At 44.2% G+C, this 15284-nt stretch overlaps 1 long non-coding RNA gene across 1 annotated transcript in view; it reads right to left on the reverse strand.

The window, feature by feature from the left end:
- LOC147006608 (uncharacterized) overlaps nucleotides 1–14741 on the reverse strand; it is a 38617-nt gene extending 23876 nt beyond the window's left edge. The window contains exons 1-2 of the long non-coding RNA XR_015054727.1: nucleotides 14701–14741; nucleotides 12931–13045 (exon numbers count right to left, since the gene is read on the reverse strand). This is a non-coding gene — a long non-coding RNA (uncharacterized LOC147006608). The remainder of the gene's footprint in view (nucleotides 1–12930; nucleotides 13046–14700) is intronic.
- Between the last annotated feature and the right edge of the window lie 543 nt (nucleotides 14742–15284).

Consider the following 15284-nt stretch of genomic DNA (forward strand, 5'->3'; position numbering starts at 1 on the left):
CTGAAAGAACAGTGTCCGAATGCACTCTACGTGCACTGCAGTAATCATTCACTAGATTTGGCATTACAAGAAGTGGCGAGGGAAGTTCGTCTTGTTGCAGACACGTTAAACTTTGTACGGGGTGTCTCAGTGGTGATAGGGGAGTCGTCAAAGCGTAAGACGCTGTTCCAGTCGATGTTTAGTGATGATGAGGTGGTCTGCAACTTGTTGTCATTATGCCCGACTCGATGGGTCGTACGCACAAGGGCCATTTCACGGGTTTGCTCCTCATATACAGCCCTTTTGGAGACACTGAAGATGCTAGAGCAAGACAAGACAGTCAGGCGACATACTCGGGCAAAAATATCTGGTCTATACAAACAAGCCACAAAAGCCAGAACATACTTTGGCCTTTTGAGCTGTGAGGCTCTTTTTGGACCGTGCGAGGCCGTAGCCAGAACTCTCCAAAGTGAGAAGGCAAGCGCGAGGGGGGCACCGGAGTGTGTGAGTGCGCTACGAGAGCGCATGCATGCACTGAGAGAAGATGGATTTGTCCATGAGATGACTTCCAAAGTGACCGCTTGTGGAGAAAGAAACAATCTTCAAATGCCCCTTCCTCCACGAACAAACAGAACCCCTGCCCGTTTAAGGGATACAGAGGAGACCGTGGCCATCGTGACTGATGTAGGAGAGCAGCAGTTGCGGCGTGAGTTCTATGAGGCCTTGGATCTTGTGACAACCGAGCTGGATCACCGATTCGACCAAGAAGGACTGCAAGTTGCTTCCCTGAGAGAGCAAACTGTTATCGATGCCGCAAATAGAGACTACTCAGGGTTGAATGAGATCATCACTGCACAGCTCCCCCGCCTCCCCGATCAGATTGACAAATCTCGTCGACATATGCAGCTCACATTGCTGGGTGACCTCTCTAAGACAAAAGGACTCAAGTCAGCTCAAGATGTTGCTGGATTCGTCGCAGCACTGCACGCCCAAACAAGAGAGTTACTGAAAGAGTTGGAAAAGTTTCATGAACTTTGCCTGTGTCCACCTGTCTCCGCCGCTTCCTCTGAGCGGTCGTTCTCCACCCTTCGCCGCCTCAAAACGTGGCTACGGAACAACATGACCCAGAGACGACTGACACACCTGACTATACTGAACGTCCACAGTGACATTCTTGATCGGATGGACATTCAGCCACTGATGAAGAGATTTATCGACAACACACCAGGACGGAAGTCCACATTTGGAGTCTTCAAACAGCTAAGACAAACATTATTATTCATTTTTGCTTATTACTGCTGCCGTGCAGAATCTGTGTAATGGTCAATATCACGTTTGTGGTATGTAGCGAGAGGTGGTTTGTGTGCGTAACCGATATATCGGCCTATTAGATATTTTTGGTGTGTCAAACGATGTGGAGGCGTGCGTGTCATTTGATTGGCCGTCTAGCTGTTTACATTGTGTCAGAGCGCTGACGTTAGTTGTGGTGTAGCTTTCCCCTTTACCTCTCTACTTTCCAAATACAATAAGTAATTCATTCGACTGTAAATTCCAACACATTGTTGGTAAAATACATCTTTGCGGTGTGTGTGCGTGCTTCGTAGTAACTAGTGCCCGTTATAGCGTGCACTAGGGCCCGTCGTTATGCCGCTGTGTAGTGTGTGAGCGTGTGAGTGTGTGTGAGAGAGCGCAAGTTGAAGTGGGCGAGAGAGACAGAGAGGGAGGGAGAGAGAAATCGAGCTTATTTTTTCCCTGGCAAATACTGTAGCCTACATTTTCGACAGCACCTCAGCACCCCCACTCAAAATACCTTCCCGCGCGCCTGAGAGAGAGGGACCAAGTTCGTAAAAAATATAAGCGCCATCCAACTACTGAAGATGAGGCACGAGCATCATTTCATGCACACAAATGTGCAGCACCTATCTATACATGAACATGTTGCCATAGACAGATGTATGAAGAATCAGTATTTCGCTTCAAAGCAGGTTCATCTGCTGCAAGTGAATCTCTCCTGGCTCAATGAACAAGCAGGTTGGTATCTGCAGCTGGGATGGAGTGGATATGCAAGACATGTAATTTAACTACCTGAAAAAAAAAGTAGATAGATGCCTCCCCAATGTGTTTCCAACAAATTACATGTCAACAATGTACCAAAAGAGTTGAAGTCTCTCACTGCCCTTGAAGCACGCCTATTGGCAAAAAGATATCCTTTCATGAAACTTCTTTCCTTACCTCGAGGGAAGCAGCCAGGTATAAAAGGAGGTGTTGTTAATGTGCCAGTAAGAGTAGAGAGCGTATGCAGCAGCCTCCCAAGAACTCTCTCCCAAGCAGGAATCACACCATTGAAATTGAAGAGAAAGATGAAGTTCACAAACTATGTGTCTTTTCAGAACATCCGTCCAAATATGGTCAAAGACGCTCTCACAAAGCTGCAGTCCATCAATAAATATTACAAAGGAACAGCACAGAATGATGCTTGGGAACAGGACAGCAAAGATGAAGACCCTGAGATATGGGAACAGCTGACAAGTAATGAGGATACAATGCCCAAGGGACAATGCAGGTATCTGAACCACACGACGAGCAAGAAGAATGGGCAAACAAAATGAGACAGAATGACAAGTCAGAAAAAAGATCATTGTCAAGCTGAAGGTCACACAAATGACTTGGAGGTTGACAGAGAGAAAGAGTCTGAACAAGATCGGACTTCACGTTTACGTGGAGTGAGATTTGATACCTGTGTGCAGCCTTCTGATCCAGCCTTATCCTCGGAACGTATCGACAGCATCGCTCCCGGTGAAGGCCGGAGACCAATAGCAATCATGATGGATGACAACTGTGAATGAAGAGCAAGCACTTCCAACATTGTTTCCTCAAGGGGAATTCGGATTCAAAGTAGACAGAGTTGTAAAACTGTCTCCAAGGAAATATTTCAATGCAAGATTGCTGAACAAGGACCCAAGATTTGCCCAAAATGTTGAGTACCTTTTCTTTGCTCAATGTGTAACAGAGTACAAGCACGTCATGGACAATGTTTCCATTGCTCTACTTAAAGTGAAGCTACACACAGGAGGAGAACGGGTGACAGCTGGTCTGTTAAAAGACCCGGATAAGATGAAGAGCATAGTCACGATGGACAAAGCATATAACATCCTGCAGACAGTCCGTGGCTCACCCCCCTACTGGCAAACTGTCATGTACAAACTCTTGGCTGCTGTTAAACATTTTGGATTATTCACATGGTTCCTGACTTTGTCTGCAACTGATCTACGTTGGCTTGATACATTGCAGACAATATCCAAGCAACAGGCTATTCTTGGAGCCTGGCAAGCAAATATGGATGTGTAATTTGTCTGTAACCCATATGCTTGCATTCACCTTATTGTATCATACATCACCAAGGATGAGAGAGAAATGGGCTTGGCATTACGAGAAGTGAGCAAAAACATGAAAGACAGAGACATCAAGACAAAAATGAAACAAGTGGCTGCATGCTTCCAAAATGCAAGGGAAATAAGCGCACAAGAAGCTGCATATCGTGTCCTCGGCCTGCCTCTCCATCGATCAAATTTCCAGACAGTCTTTGTTTCCAATGACCTGCGAGAGCAAAGGGTGGTGCCACTAAAGCCTCGTGAGGTGCTTGAGAGTTTGAGTCCCGGCAGTGAAGATGTCTGCACTCAAAGCCTTTCAGACAAATATGCACACAGACCACATGACATGGAGAATGTCACACTGGCCGAATTTGCAAAATGGTATGTGTCATCTCAAAAGAACTACAAGGAAGCGGACCAAACAGACTTTCAGTGAGACATGCCAGAACAAGCAGATTCCAAAACAAAAAATATCATCAAACTGCTTGATGGTAAAGGCGACATGCAAAAGAGGAAAAAAACCTTGTGTGGTCAGGTATCACAAATTCAATGAGGTGCAGGATGAAGAGAGATATGCACATCACGTGCTCATGTTATACTGTTACGAATCTGGAAGCCATGAGCACTCAACATACAGGTCCTATAGCTCAGTTATTTCGAGAAGTAAATGTGGACAGATCGCTCCCTTTCCCTTGTCTAATGGGTAATTAAATGTTCATGCGCTGCGGAGTTATTTTGATCGTTAGGATTTCTACATCTACAACGACAACAACAACAACAACGCCATCTTCGCTCTCACAGCGACAACCCTCTGCTCGCGGCATTCTCCGCACGCTCGCTGGTATGCGGGTGTGCTCGTAATTCGTTCGGGGATGGAATTCCATTCCCAAAATATGGTCATGAACCGGTTCGTTTGGCTGCACGCCAAATAAGGGAATGCGTCGTGTCCCACCCAATGAGAGCGGGCCACGATGAGCGGACCGCACCCGGGAGCAAATAATCGGGTGGAACTGCTCGAGCGGGTAGGAAAGAATCTGCGCCCCATCTTCACGAGCGCGTGTTCTGGTTCCCGGCTGATCCCGTCGCTGGCGTGGTCTGGCTCTCTGCACTCATCTCGTCGCCGGCGTGCTCTGGTTCCCGGCTCATCTCATCGCTGGTGTGGTCTGTGTCAGCTGCCCTTGGTCCGTTCGTGCCAAGGGGTGCTCCGGGAAGGTGTGGACGTCGAGCCACGCGCTCGCGGCCAGGTCGCCACCCACTTTCTCGTCCCTCAGCTCGACTTCCTTCCGAGCTGAAGGGATAATAAAGACCATTTTGGTCCGTTTCTTTTGGGTGTGCGTCTGTCTGTGGGCCATCTTTAAGTAGGAATTGTTTAAGTGATTGTGTGTAAATTTGCATTCTCTATTAGTCATGATAACTCTGCCCTAACGTGCTTCCTCGTTTCCCCGATTACTGTGAATAAATTCCCCATTTGTTAAATGTATCAGCTCGTTTCTGTATTTCTTCCATTGTCTTAGCATGATGCGTGTTGGTGAATTACAAAGGCTGTTGCCGCTGTAAATGTACATTTGGACCGACGGGACTTCGGCAACCATCCGCTCGGGTTGCGCACGGGTCGGGCACGCTAACGGCTCGACTCGATGAGTACCGTCGAGGGTGTGAATACTCGGTAGCTCGCCACGTGGATCTCTCGGGATTTTGAAGATTGGCAAATAACCCTGTACCACGTGGTGGAATTATTGACGATTCACGGTCCGGTAAGGGACCCCTACCCTCGGAATTTTCCGAAAGGTACGATCTAGATTCCGGGTGTTCGGTACAGTCGACCCTACTGCCCCACCTCGCGGTCGTGCTCGCAGCCGATACCAGGCTCCACAACAATACCATCCCTGGAGAGACGACAAATCTGATTTGATGAATGGGCACCAGACATATGCAGACTACTACCACACAATTTCACATGAGATAGATGCCAAGAAGGCAAGCCTCGAAGCATTCACCACAATAATTGAGCAAGCCATTGATCAACAGGAAGAGCATGGGCCACCTGTTCATGATTGGGATGCATTGGATACTGAGGGTCAACAGGAGGATGCAGAGGCAGAAGCTGAGGGACCAACTTCTCATCCTCACTACACAGTACTTCAGCCTGGTCCAGAACATTCAATTGCTGGTGATGTGAATGATGTTTGTGGAAATGTGAACATGCCTGTGCCTCTAGCAGTAGACCACAGACCAGGATATTTGCCACAAGACAAGTACTTTGAAAATGTACGCTCATTAAACTTTGAACAAAGAAGAATGAATGACCACATCCTCAATTGGTGCCACCAAACAGTGAAAAGCAAAAAAGCAGGTCCTAGACCAGATCCGATGCATATCTTCATCACTGGCGGGGCTGGAACAGGCAAGTCGCATCTGATATCAGCAATATATCAGATGGCAGTAAGAACACTTCAAACAGAAGGAAACAATCCTGAGGCTGTTAAAGTCCTGCCCACTGCACCAACAGGTACTGCAGCATTTAACATCAATGCTACTACTCTACACTCAACCTTCTTGCTACCACTTGGACAAGCCAACTCTTACAAGAAGTTGAGTGATGAAAAAAGAAATACACTACGCACAAGTCTCAATGAGTTGGAAATACTGATCATAGATGAAGTATCAATGGTTGGGTCTCAAATGCTCATGACTGTGGATCAACGCCTGCGTGAGATAAAAGGGACTGACTCTCCTTTTGGTGGAACTACTGTCTTGGCATTTGGGGATTTCAACCAGCTGGCTCCTGTGTGCCAACGATTTGTGTTCGACGACACTGCTGACATGTTTGCAAGGTTGGCAGGTTCTCTGTAGCAAGATCACTTCCTCTTTGCAGAGCAAACTGAGATTATGCGACAGAAAGATGACAAGACCTTTGCTGAACTCCTGAATCGAATCAGAGAGGGTGTGCGTACAAAACATGACATGATGACTTTGACAGAGCGCGTAATCACCCCAGATGCTGATGCTCTTCATGTGTTTGCTGCAAACAGCCGTGTCAATGAAAACAATGTACACAAACTGGCTCAGCTTCCAGGAGAACAAAGACATCTTAAGGCTTTGGACAAAAAGCCAAATGTTCTGAAAGAGTACACAACAAAGTCTGATCCCAGATATACTGGTGGTTTACCAGAAGTGTTGCATCTTGCAGGAGGAGCCAGAGTGATGCTTACAAGGAACTTGGATGTGACAGATGGTCTAGTGAATGGAGCTCTTGGAACAATGGTTGGTTTTTCCAGATTGGATACAGCTACCCACCAACCACAAGCTGTGATGGTTGAATTCGACAACACAACAGTTGGTGTTAAGGCCAGGCAAAACAAACCACACCACATCAACTATCCCAAGGCTGTAGCTATAACAGCAATTGATGTAAAATTCACAGTATCTAGCAGGAAAGCAGGCCTGGAGATAACAAGGCGACAGTCTCCTCTCAAACTATGCTGGGCTACCACCATACACAAGGTGCAAGGACTAACCGTCAAGCAAATAGTGGTATCCTTACAAGGAAGATTTTCTGATGGCCAGTGTTATGTTGCATTGAGTGGAGTACCCTCTTCCTCGAGTCTCTATCTGACAGAATTCAATGAAAGCAAGATGAAGTCCAGTGCAATGGTGAAAATGGAAATTGAGAGGATGAAGAGAGACATGCTTCTGCAGACATATCATAGTGATGTACAGCTTGCCCTCAATGCCGATCCAAAACCAATCCTTGCAGTACAAAATGTGAGGTCTCTTTCTGCTCATCATAAGGACTTGGTTCTACAATTTCTCATCAATGACTGCACACTTGTTTGCCGAACAGAAACATGGCTCACACAAAAAGACTCAGATGCACAGTTTGCTATTCCACATTGCAGACTTATACGCAAGAACAGATGCGCATCAGAAGGATCCAGAGCAAGTGGGCACAGGAATATCCATGGTGGTGTGTGCACCTATGTCAGTTCTTCTGTGCAAGGCCATGAACACAAGTTGCCTATAGATGATTCCACCTTTGATCTGCAATGCCTTGTCATTAAGCCACCAGAACATAAAGACTTTTGGGTGGTCACTATATATAGACCACCAAAGTCACCTATGCATGAGTTTGAAACAGCCTTCTGCACATTGCTTCAGTCACTCTCTGCCACCAATAAACCAGCCATAATAGTGGGAGACTTCAATCACAATCTTCTCACCACTTGCCACTCACCACAAGTCCAGAAACAACTTGATCTCGATGGCTTCAAGCAACATGTGAAAAATCCAACACATGTGAGTGGCTCTCTTCTGGACCATGGCTACACCAACAGGGATGTCACCATCTGGCAGAGTGGGACTTACTACAGCGACCATGACATTCTGTGGGTGGCCCTTCATCTATAAGCTGTTTAGAATAGGAAGTAATTAGCGCTACATGGAAGCATTACAATGTACCATACACAAAGATGAATCGAAACCCAAATATCCTCGATAACTTTTAAACGACAAAGTTGCAAAGTCGAGTCGAACGAAAGGATTGTTTTAATGAAATTCTGTCTTTTATTTTTTGAGTTAGGGCGAAAACAGTGAAATTTCAGAGTTTGACCTTGACCTTTACCACATATGGCCCAAAATCTAATCACTTAATTGACCTGTCTTACTTTACCTTTGGACCAAGTTCGATGAAATTCTGTCAAATATTTCTTGAGTTTGGACGTAAACAGTAAAATTTCAGTTTGACCTTGACCCTTGACCTCTATAACATCTGGCCCAAACTCTAATCAGTTAATTGCCCTGTCTTACTTTACCTTTTTTACAAAGTTTAATGAAATTCTACAATTTGCTTCTTGAGTTATCGCGTAAACGAAAATCCGGACGGACGAACGGACGGATGGACGGACAACCAAGAAACATGTCTCCGGGCACCCTTGGTGCGGAGGCATAAAAGTAGTTTTATTACCTCCGCCATCGAAGGTGAAGGAGGTGATGCTTTCACCCCTCTCTGTCTATTTGTTGGGATTTGTAGATATCCGTTATTGTCGGTTTTTCCGTCTGTCTGTCTGTGTTTGTGTGTGTGTGTGTGTGTGTGTGTGTGTGTGTGTGTGTGTGTGTGTGTGTGTGTGTGTGTGTGTGTGTGTGTGTGTGTGTGTGTGTGCGTGTGTGTGCAATGCGAGGCTCCACAGCACAAACTAGAACGGGCACTCATAGAGCGCATACCTTCGCCGCCACTACTTTTTTTGTTCTTGGTATGAGTGTGGGGAACTGGTTTCATATGAATGGTCTTATGACACAAACCACATATCTATAATGTCATGACCCCCCCGACTTTCGGGGGCTACGGACTAAACAACAATCAACTCACGTCGTTTTGGCGAGTCTTCACTCGCAAGCTCGGTGAATACAACGTTTCAACAAGAGAAGGTAATCTCGTTTGATGCTGGTTTCATGCAAATCGAATAAGAATTGATTGAGTTATGCCGAAAACGGCATATTTTTCAAGGGCGTGACCCCCCCCCCCCGACATTTTACCCCAACCGGTGACATGTGTTACGACGTCATTGTGTCACAAGATTGGGCATTAAATTCTGAACATTTTGGTGCTGGGTTCATGTAAAGCGGACAAGAATTGACCGCGTTATGACAAAAACCGCATATTTTTCAAGGTCGTGACCCCCCTGACCTTTGACCCCTAACCGGTAACAAGAGTATGGGCGTCATTGTGTCATATTGCATATCACAAGATGAGGCATTGAATTCTGAACATTTTGGCGTTAGTTGCATGCAAATTGAATAAAAATTGACCGTGTTATCGTAAAAAGACAATTTTGACCTTTTCGTGACCTTGACCTTGACCTTTGACCCGAACGATCCCAAAATCTAATCGAATGCTTCCTGGCTAATAACCAATCATCCCACCAAATTTCATGCAATTCGGTTTAATACTTTTTGAGTAATACGAATCACAAGATTACAAATAAATAAATAAATAAATAAATAAATAAATACACGCCGACCAAAACATAACCTTTCGCAGAATGCGAAGGTAACCAGCAAACCGATTTCGATGAAACTTGGCGACAGGTGCCATATGGGCTGGGAGTGTGCGCGTTTGAGTTTCGTTGCTAAGCAAACACCCGTTGCTGTGCAGCGGCCGAAAAACCGCGTTTTAACAACCCAAACGGTAACTGACGTAGCGCGGCTTCTGTAATAGGTCGAGCGACCGGACCAACTCCTGCCTATTCCTTGCATCCCCATCTAGTATGATACTTTATTTGTTTCATGAAATAGCCAGCCGACATTCTCGACCCGAAAATTTAGGAGAGTCGAATAATCGGAAACAAAAGAATATTGTTATCTTGTTATACTTTCAACTGTAACTGCGGAATCCAATTCACATGGAGTGGAAGATAGATGTGAGATAGAACGTGAAGTACTTAGGACATCACACGATACTCCACTACCAATGCCCATTGACTCTGAGTCTGAGCAGATTGATTGTATTGCGAACTCGCACTCTGTCACTCAGTCCATAGATGCAGAATTACAGATCCAAGAGTCCACCAAATGTGGTTCAGGAGAAGACCACAACAATGACGCAAACTCGACAGTGACAGTATGCAACTCCTCATCTGAGATCAATCACAACAATGATTTTAATTCCTCTGGTGCATGTGTTGAGATTGTGAGAAACAGAAATGAATGAACTGTCTTACAATTTTGATCCCCCTACAAGATTTGAGCTTGAGACCAAACACCACAGGCTCGGGAGGACGCTTATATCAAATCTACAATACATATTCCAAGCACGCATCCCGTATTCGGGTCTTGGACAAAGACTGTCTGAAAACTTTCAGATTCAAACCATTATCGGGGATGGAAACTGCTTCTTCCGCTCCATCAGCTGTGCACTGACAGGTGATCAGTCTCTGTATCACATTGACTTACGCCACAGATTGGTTCTATATGAACAAGAGTATTGTGATCTTGTCGAGCCACATTTGTGGACTGGAGAAAAGTTTGATACACATGTTGAGGCAGTTGGAGAGATTAAACACTGATGCGACTGATACAGATATTGTGTGCTGTGCATCGATGTTGAATGTAAACATTTTTGTTTACAGTTAAGTTCCAGCCAGAAGTGGCCATTGGTCATGGCTTCATTACACACCAAGTTTGTTGTTTCCTACTGACGAAGGTGCTGAAGCTGTCTCGAATATTTATCTAGTCAACACCAATTCTGACCATTTCCATCTCGTGTATGCCATGGGTGAGGAAACCAGAGTGCAGCAGAGATGTACAAAGGTAGAAGTTACTCGAGATGGGTCACGCTCCGTTGGTGGTGATGTTTCACAAAATTCTCAGGTATCAAAACTGCCAGGTGCAAGGAGATCTGGAGAACGTGACCGTATGTACACGAACTCGAAAAAGGCCAGTGAAACTTCTGTCCAGATGGCGGAGAGGTTAGATAAGTTGCGTAGCAATGACCAGCACAGGAGAATGAGTGAGACGTGGAGAGAAAACATGCTCGGTTGGAAGCAGACCAGAATAGAAGAAAACTGGTACTTTCCAAGGAGTCAAATGATCAAAGAGATGAAAGGTTACAGAAGAATCTGAGTAGAACCAGAGCTGAGAGAGCGGAGGAATCTCCTCAAAAGAAGTCTGATCGGTTACAGAAGGATCTGAGTTCGATCCTAGCGGATCCCTCGTCGCCTACCGGCTTGTTGGTCTGTCTGTCTGTCTGTGTGCAGGATATCTCAAAAAGTTGTGGACGGATTCTGATGAAATTTTGTGGACAGGTTGGGTGTGTGGCAAGGACAGGTTGGGTGTGTGAAGATCCGAATTTGGATCCGTATACGAGAATTATTTAATTTTTTAAGTAATTCCATTGAGAGATTGGGCCAAAAACTATATATAGCACGATATTTGAAAAATGTATTGGGCCCGACCATATGTTCTTGTGGATCAGGCATTGAGTGGCGGAGGTACGTGCTCATTGATATTTATGAATTCACTTTTTAACCTCCGCCATCTTCGAAGATGGATGGAGGTTACTGTTTTCACCCCTTTCTGTTTGTTTGTTTTTTTGTTTGTTTGTGAACAGTATTAAGGAAAAAAACTCCTCGACGGATTTCGACGAAACTTGGTGGGGGGGTGAGGTATGGTCCAAGGATCATCCCATTAAATTTTGGACTTGGTCCTACCCCCCCCCCCCAAAAAAAAAATTGTTAGAGAATTTTTTTTTTTTGCATTTCTGCATGTTTTAAGTGATTTCCAACCCCCCCAAAAGAAATTGTTACCCCCCCAAAAAAATTGTTACCCCCCCAAAAAAATAGAGAATTTTTTTTTTGCATTTCTACATGTTTTAAGTGATTTCCAACCCCCCCAAAAGAAATTGTTATAGAAAGAAATTTTTTTTTTGCATTTCTACATGTTTTAAGTGATTTCCAACCCCCCCAAAAAATTGTTACCCCCCTCCCCAAAAAAAAGAAAATTTTTTTTTGCATTTCTACATGTTTTAAGTGATTTCCAACCCCCCCCCGCCAAAAAAAAATTGTTAGAGAAAAAAAATTGAGAAATTTTTTTTTTTGCATTTCTACATGTTTTAAGTGATTTCCAACCCCCTCCCCCAAAAAATTGTTAGAGAAAAATAAATGTTTTTTTTGCATTTCTACATGTTTTAAGTGATTTCCACCCCCCCCCAAAAAAAAATGTTGGAGAAAAGAACTATAACTGTCAGCACTGTTGACATATTTAATGAATAAGATATAAGGTTCACTTGAGTGACCCAGCAGTATTGGCGGCGGAGGTTTTGCACTCTCCTGAGTGCTCCCCCTCTAGTTTTTTATATGATGCTGTAAGACATTCTCCTTGGGCACAAAAAAACAGGTCCCTCGGAGGTCCAGTTTCAGAGGTATTGATTTTTTTGTACCGTCCACAATAAGTGTACGATGTACGATAAAGTATTTTAGCTGTTGCAAGGCAACGGAGGTGTGCATAGCAACCATTCATTTTTGTGTACATGCTCGCCACATTGTACACATTTCACCCAAGTTTCATCAAAATCAGACTCTTTCTCTTCGAGATATTCGCAATTAACCGTTTCTGAAATGTTCGACATGTACTCGCCCAAAACCTATCTCCTCCTACAAATATTTTTTGTTCGGGCTGCAAATTGGCATGAAGGGAGAAAAATAGATTGTGCACAGAACTCTAAGCTTCGATTTTTCGATTTATTTATTTTTGATTTTTTTGACCACTTTAAAGGGCCGTTGCTATGCCGTTGCTAGGGCCCGGGGTCCCATATTCGAAAGCACACGATTCCCAGAAATATTGGTCCTACCTACCAAATTTCATTGGAATCGGTTGAGTGGTTTAGCCCCAAGGCTTGACCAAATTTTCGCGGACAGACAGACAGATGGAAATGTCCAGAATAAGGGTGCTCTCAGAGAGACCAAAATAACGTCACAATCGGAACGTAAAAAGTAATCACACATCAACGGTACAGTTCCTGAAATCGTCCAGCAGATGGATGTTTCAACTTTGAGCAGCAAGGTATATAATATAACACACAACTCACAAGAACGGTGTACTTCCTGAAATCGGACAGCAGAGGGACGTTTCAACTTTGAGCAACAAAGTATGTAAGATGCGTCATCACAGCTCCACCAATCACGTTCCGAGGTGAACTCGTGCTGCAGAGATAACGAGATGAACGTCACAGCTCCACCAATCACGTTCCGAGGTGAACTCGTGCTGCAGAGATAACGAGATGAACGTCACAGCTCCACCAATCACGTTCCGACATCAACATTATGAAATGAGATGAACATTTAAAACTTGCACACGATCGTTTTTTGCAAATATTTCAAAGAAATAAAATTTTAATCCTTTGATATATATATATATATATATATATATATATATATATATATATATATATATATATATATATATTTTTTTTTTTTAGTGATTAATTTTTTTGTTGGAGACCATGGTGTGAGCTTTATTTTTCGACCAGTTAATAAATTTAGCGGGCAATTAACGATTGAAAACCTCAATAATTAATCGATATATCAGCTCCCATTTGTTTGTTATTGATCGTAGAAATACAAGTGAACACTTTTAGAACTCAGCGCATCATGTGCCGCACACGGTGCTATCCATTGTACATTCGCTACAATCACTTATCGATGTTAGTTCGCGGTACCCTTTTAAAACGCGAATATCTTGTGACGCAAAGCTTGCACAAGGTGGAGTGAGCATTCTATAGATGCAGGACACGGAGCTTTACCTTGTGTTAAAATTTGAACACACTGCCACCGGTCATAAAAATGTTATGCTGTTTTTTTTGTGGGTTGTCACGGTACCCTTGTACAGTAAATGGCCCCTCCCGTGTCCATTTTTCGAGGTACGAATACAAAAAACACCAAGCACGTACACAATGACACCCTCTACTGTGTGTTAAAATTTCAGAAGGCTGATCCATCAAATAAAAGAGTTAGGAACGGAAAACTGTTGATAATCGACACCATGCAAAACAGCTGATTTTGTCCTAATTTTGTCCTGTCTTGACAGTCCTAATGTAATTTTTCATGTAAGTCCTAATGGAGGGGTTTGTTAGATTAATTAAAAAAAATTATATTCAAAACAATGATCAAAATAACCCCCAAAACAAAGGTTTCCAGCACAATGTAGCAAAGTACAGTGATGAAATACACAATGAACACACGTCACTACCTTGTGTATGTTGTGCCACCATTTTTATGTCCACCAGAAGGTGCTGTTGCTTTGTGAGGGCAGTGAAACCACACACCGAACGACAAAACGATTTATGTAAAACATAGCAAGCTGAAAATTGACACGTGGGTGAAGGACAGCATTGTGCACATCGTTGTAAAATTTCAATACTTTACCTGCTAAAATGGCCGCGAAAACCGCAAAAACACAATAGGTTCGATTCCCGACGAGCTAGCCAGCTCAAAGTTTAACACGTTACTCGGGTAACATTTGCACTTGAGTGGTCCAAATCTGGAGATCCGAGCTCTTAGAATCACCGAGTTATGAAAAACTCACCTCTCAACCAATCAGGAGTCGTTATTTCACATTTCAAATTCAAAAAAATTCAAACTGTCCAATCATGGGGGAACAAAAAAAAAATTTGCATAAGCGCCTCGCCCCCTCCCCCACCCGAATGCCACAAGAGCCTGTCTCTCGCCCGAACGAGGTGAAACTCGTTTCGTCACAACGAAATCCTCAACAAAAATCGGGATACAACGACAAAATGGAAATACATTTGGTTTTCCTTCCCTCGATTGAACCGAAACCGTTCACACGACGCACGACGAACCTCCTCACACAGCTTCCACCGTTGGCTCACCGGAAATAGATCGCAAGGTCGGAGCGAACCGGAAGTAAATCGCACCGTCGGAGCGAACCAATGCAGTGTGAACGACGCTCGGTTTCATCGGCGGCGGATGGTGTTGTTTTTTTTTAATGTTTGATGGCGTTTTCAGAGAAGTGAGGCTTCGACTCCCAAACATCGTGGATGAATTTTCCTGGTCTTTAATCGCATATAGATTTTCCGCTCTCTTTTGTAAACTTGCAAAGTCCCCCACTTGACGAGCGATCTTTGTTCCCAGCATGCAACACGATCTTCTGACGCGTGCCTTTGGTTCGGGCGGTGTATAGGCGAGCGACTGCTGTGTATCGGAAAAATAAATAACCTCGGTTTATACGTGCACGAAGGAAAAACATACCTCCTGCTTATAATTCAAAACACCTCACGGCGCCGGATAACGTGGGGACAGGATGAGTGCATTGTAAATGGTGGGGACTTATAATACCCTTCGCGACCTGGAGGTGGCGCCACACGATACACATTTACATGGACAATTTGCATCCCACCCCCCACTCTCACTCCCCCAAGACCAC

This window comes from Eptatretus burgeri, unplaced genomic scaffold, assembly GCF_056783735.1.
Source record: "Eptatretus burgeri isolate ZD-2024b unplaced genomic scaffold, Ebu_testis_v1 Ebu_testis_scaffold_3161, whole genome shotgun sequence".
In the NCBI taxonomy this organism is placed as follows: Eukaryota; Metazoa; Chordata; class Myxini; order Myxiniformes; family Myxinidae; genus Eptatretus; species Eptatretus burgeri.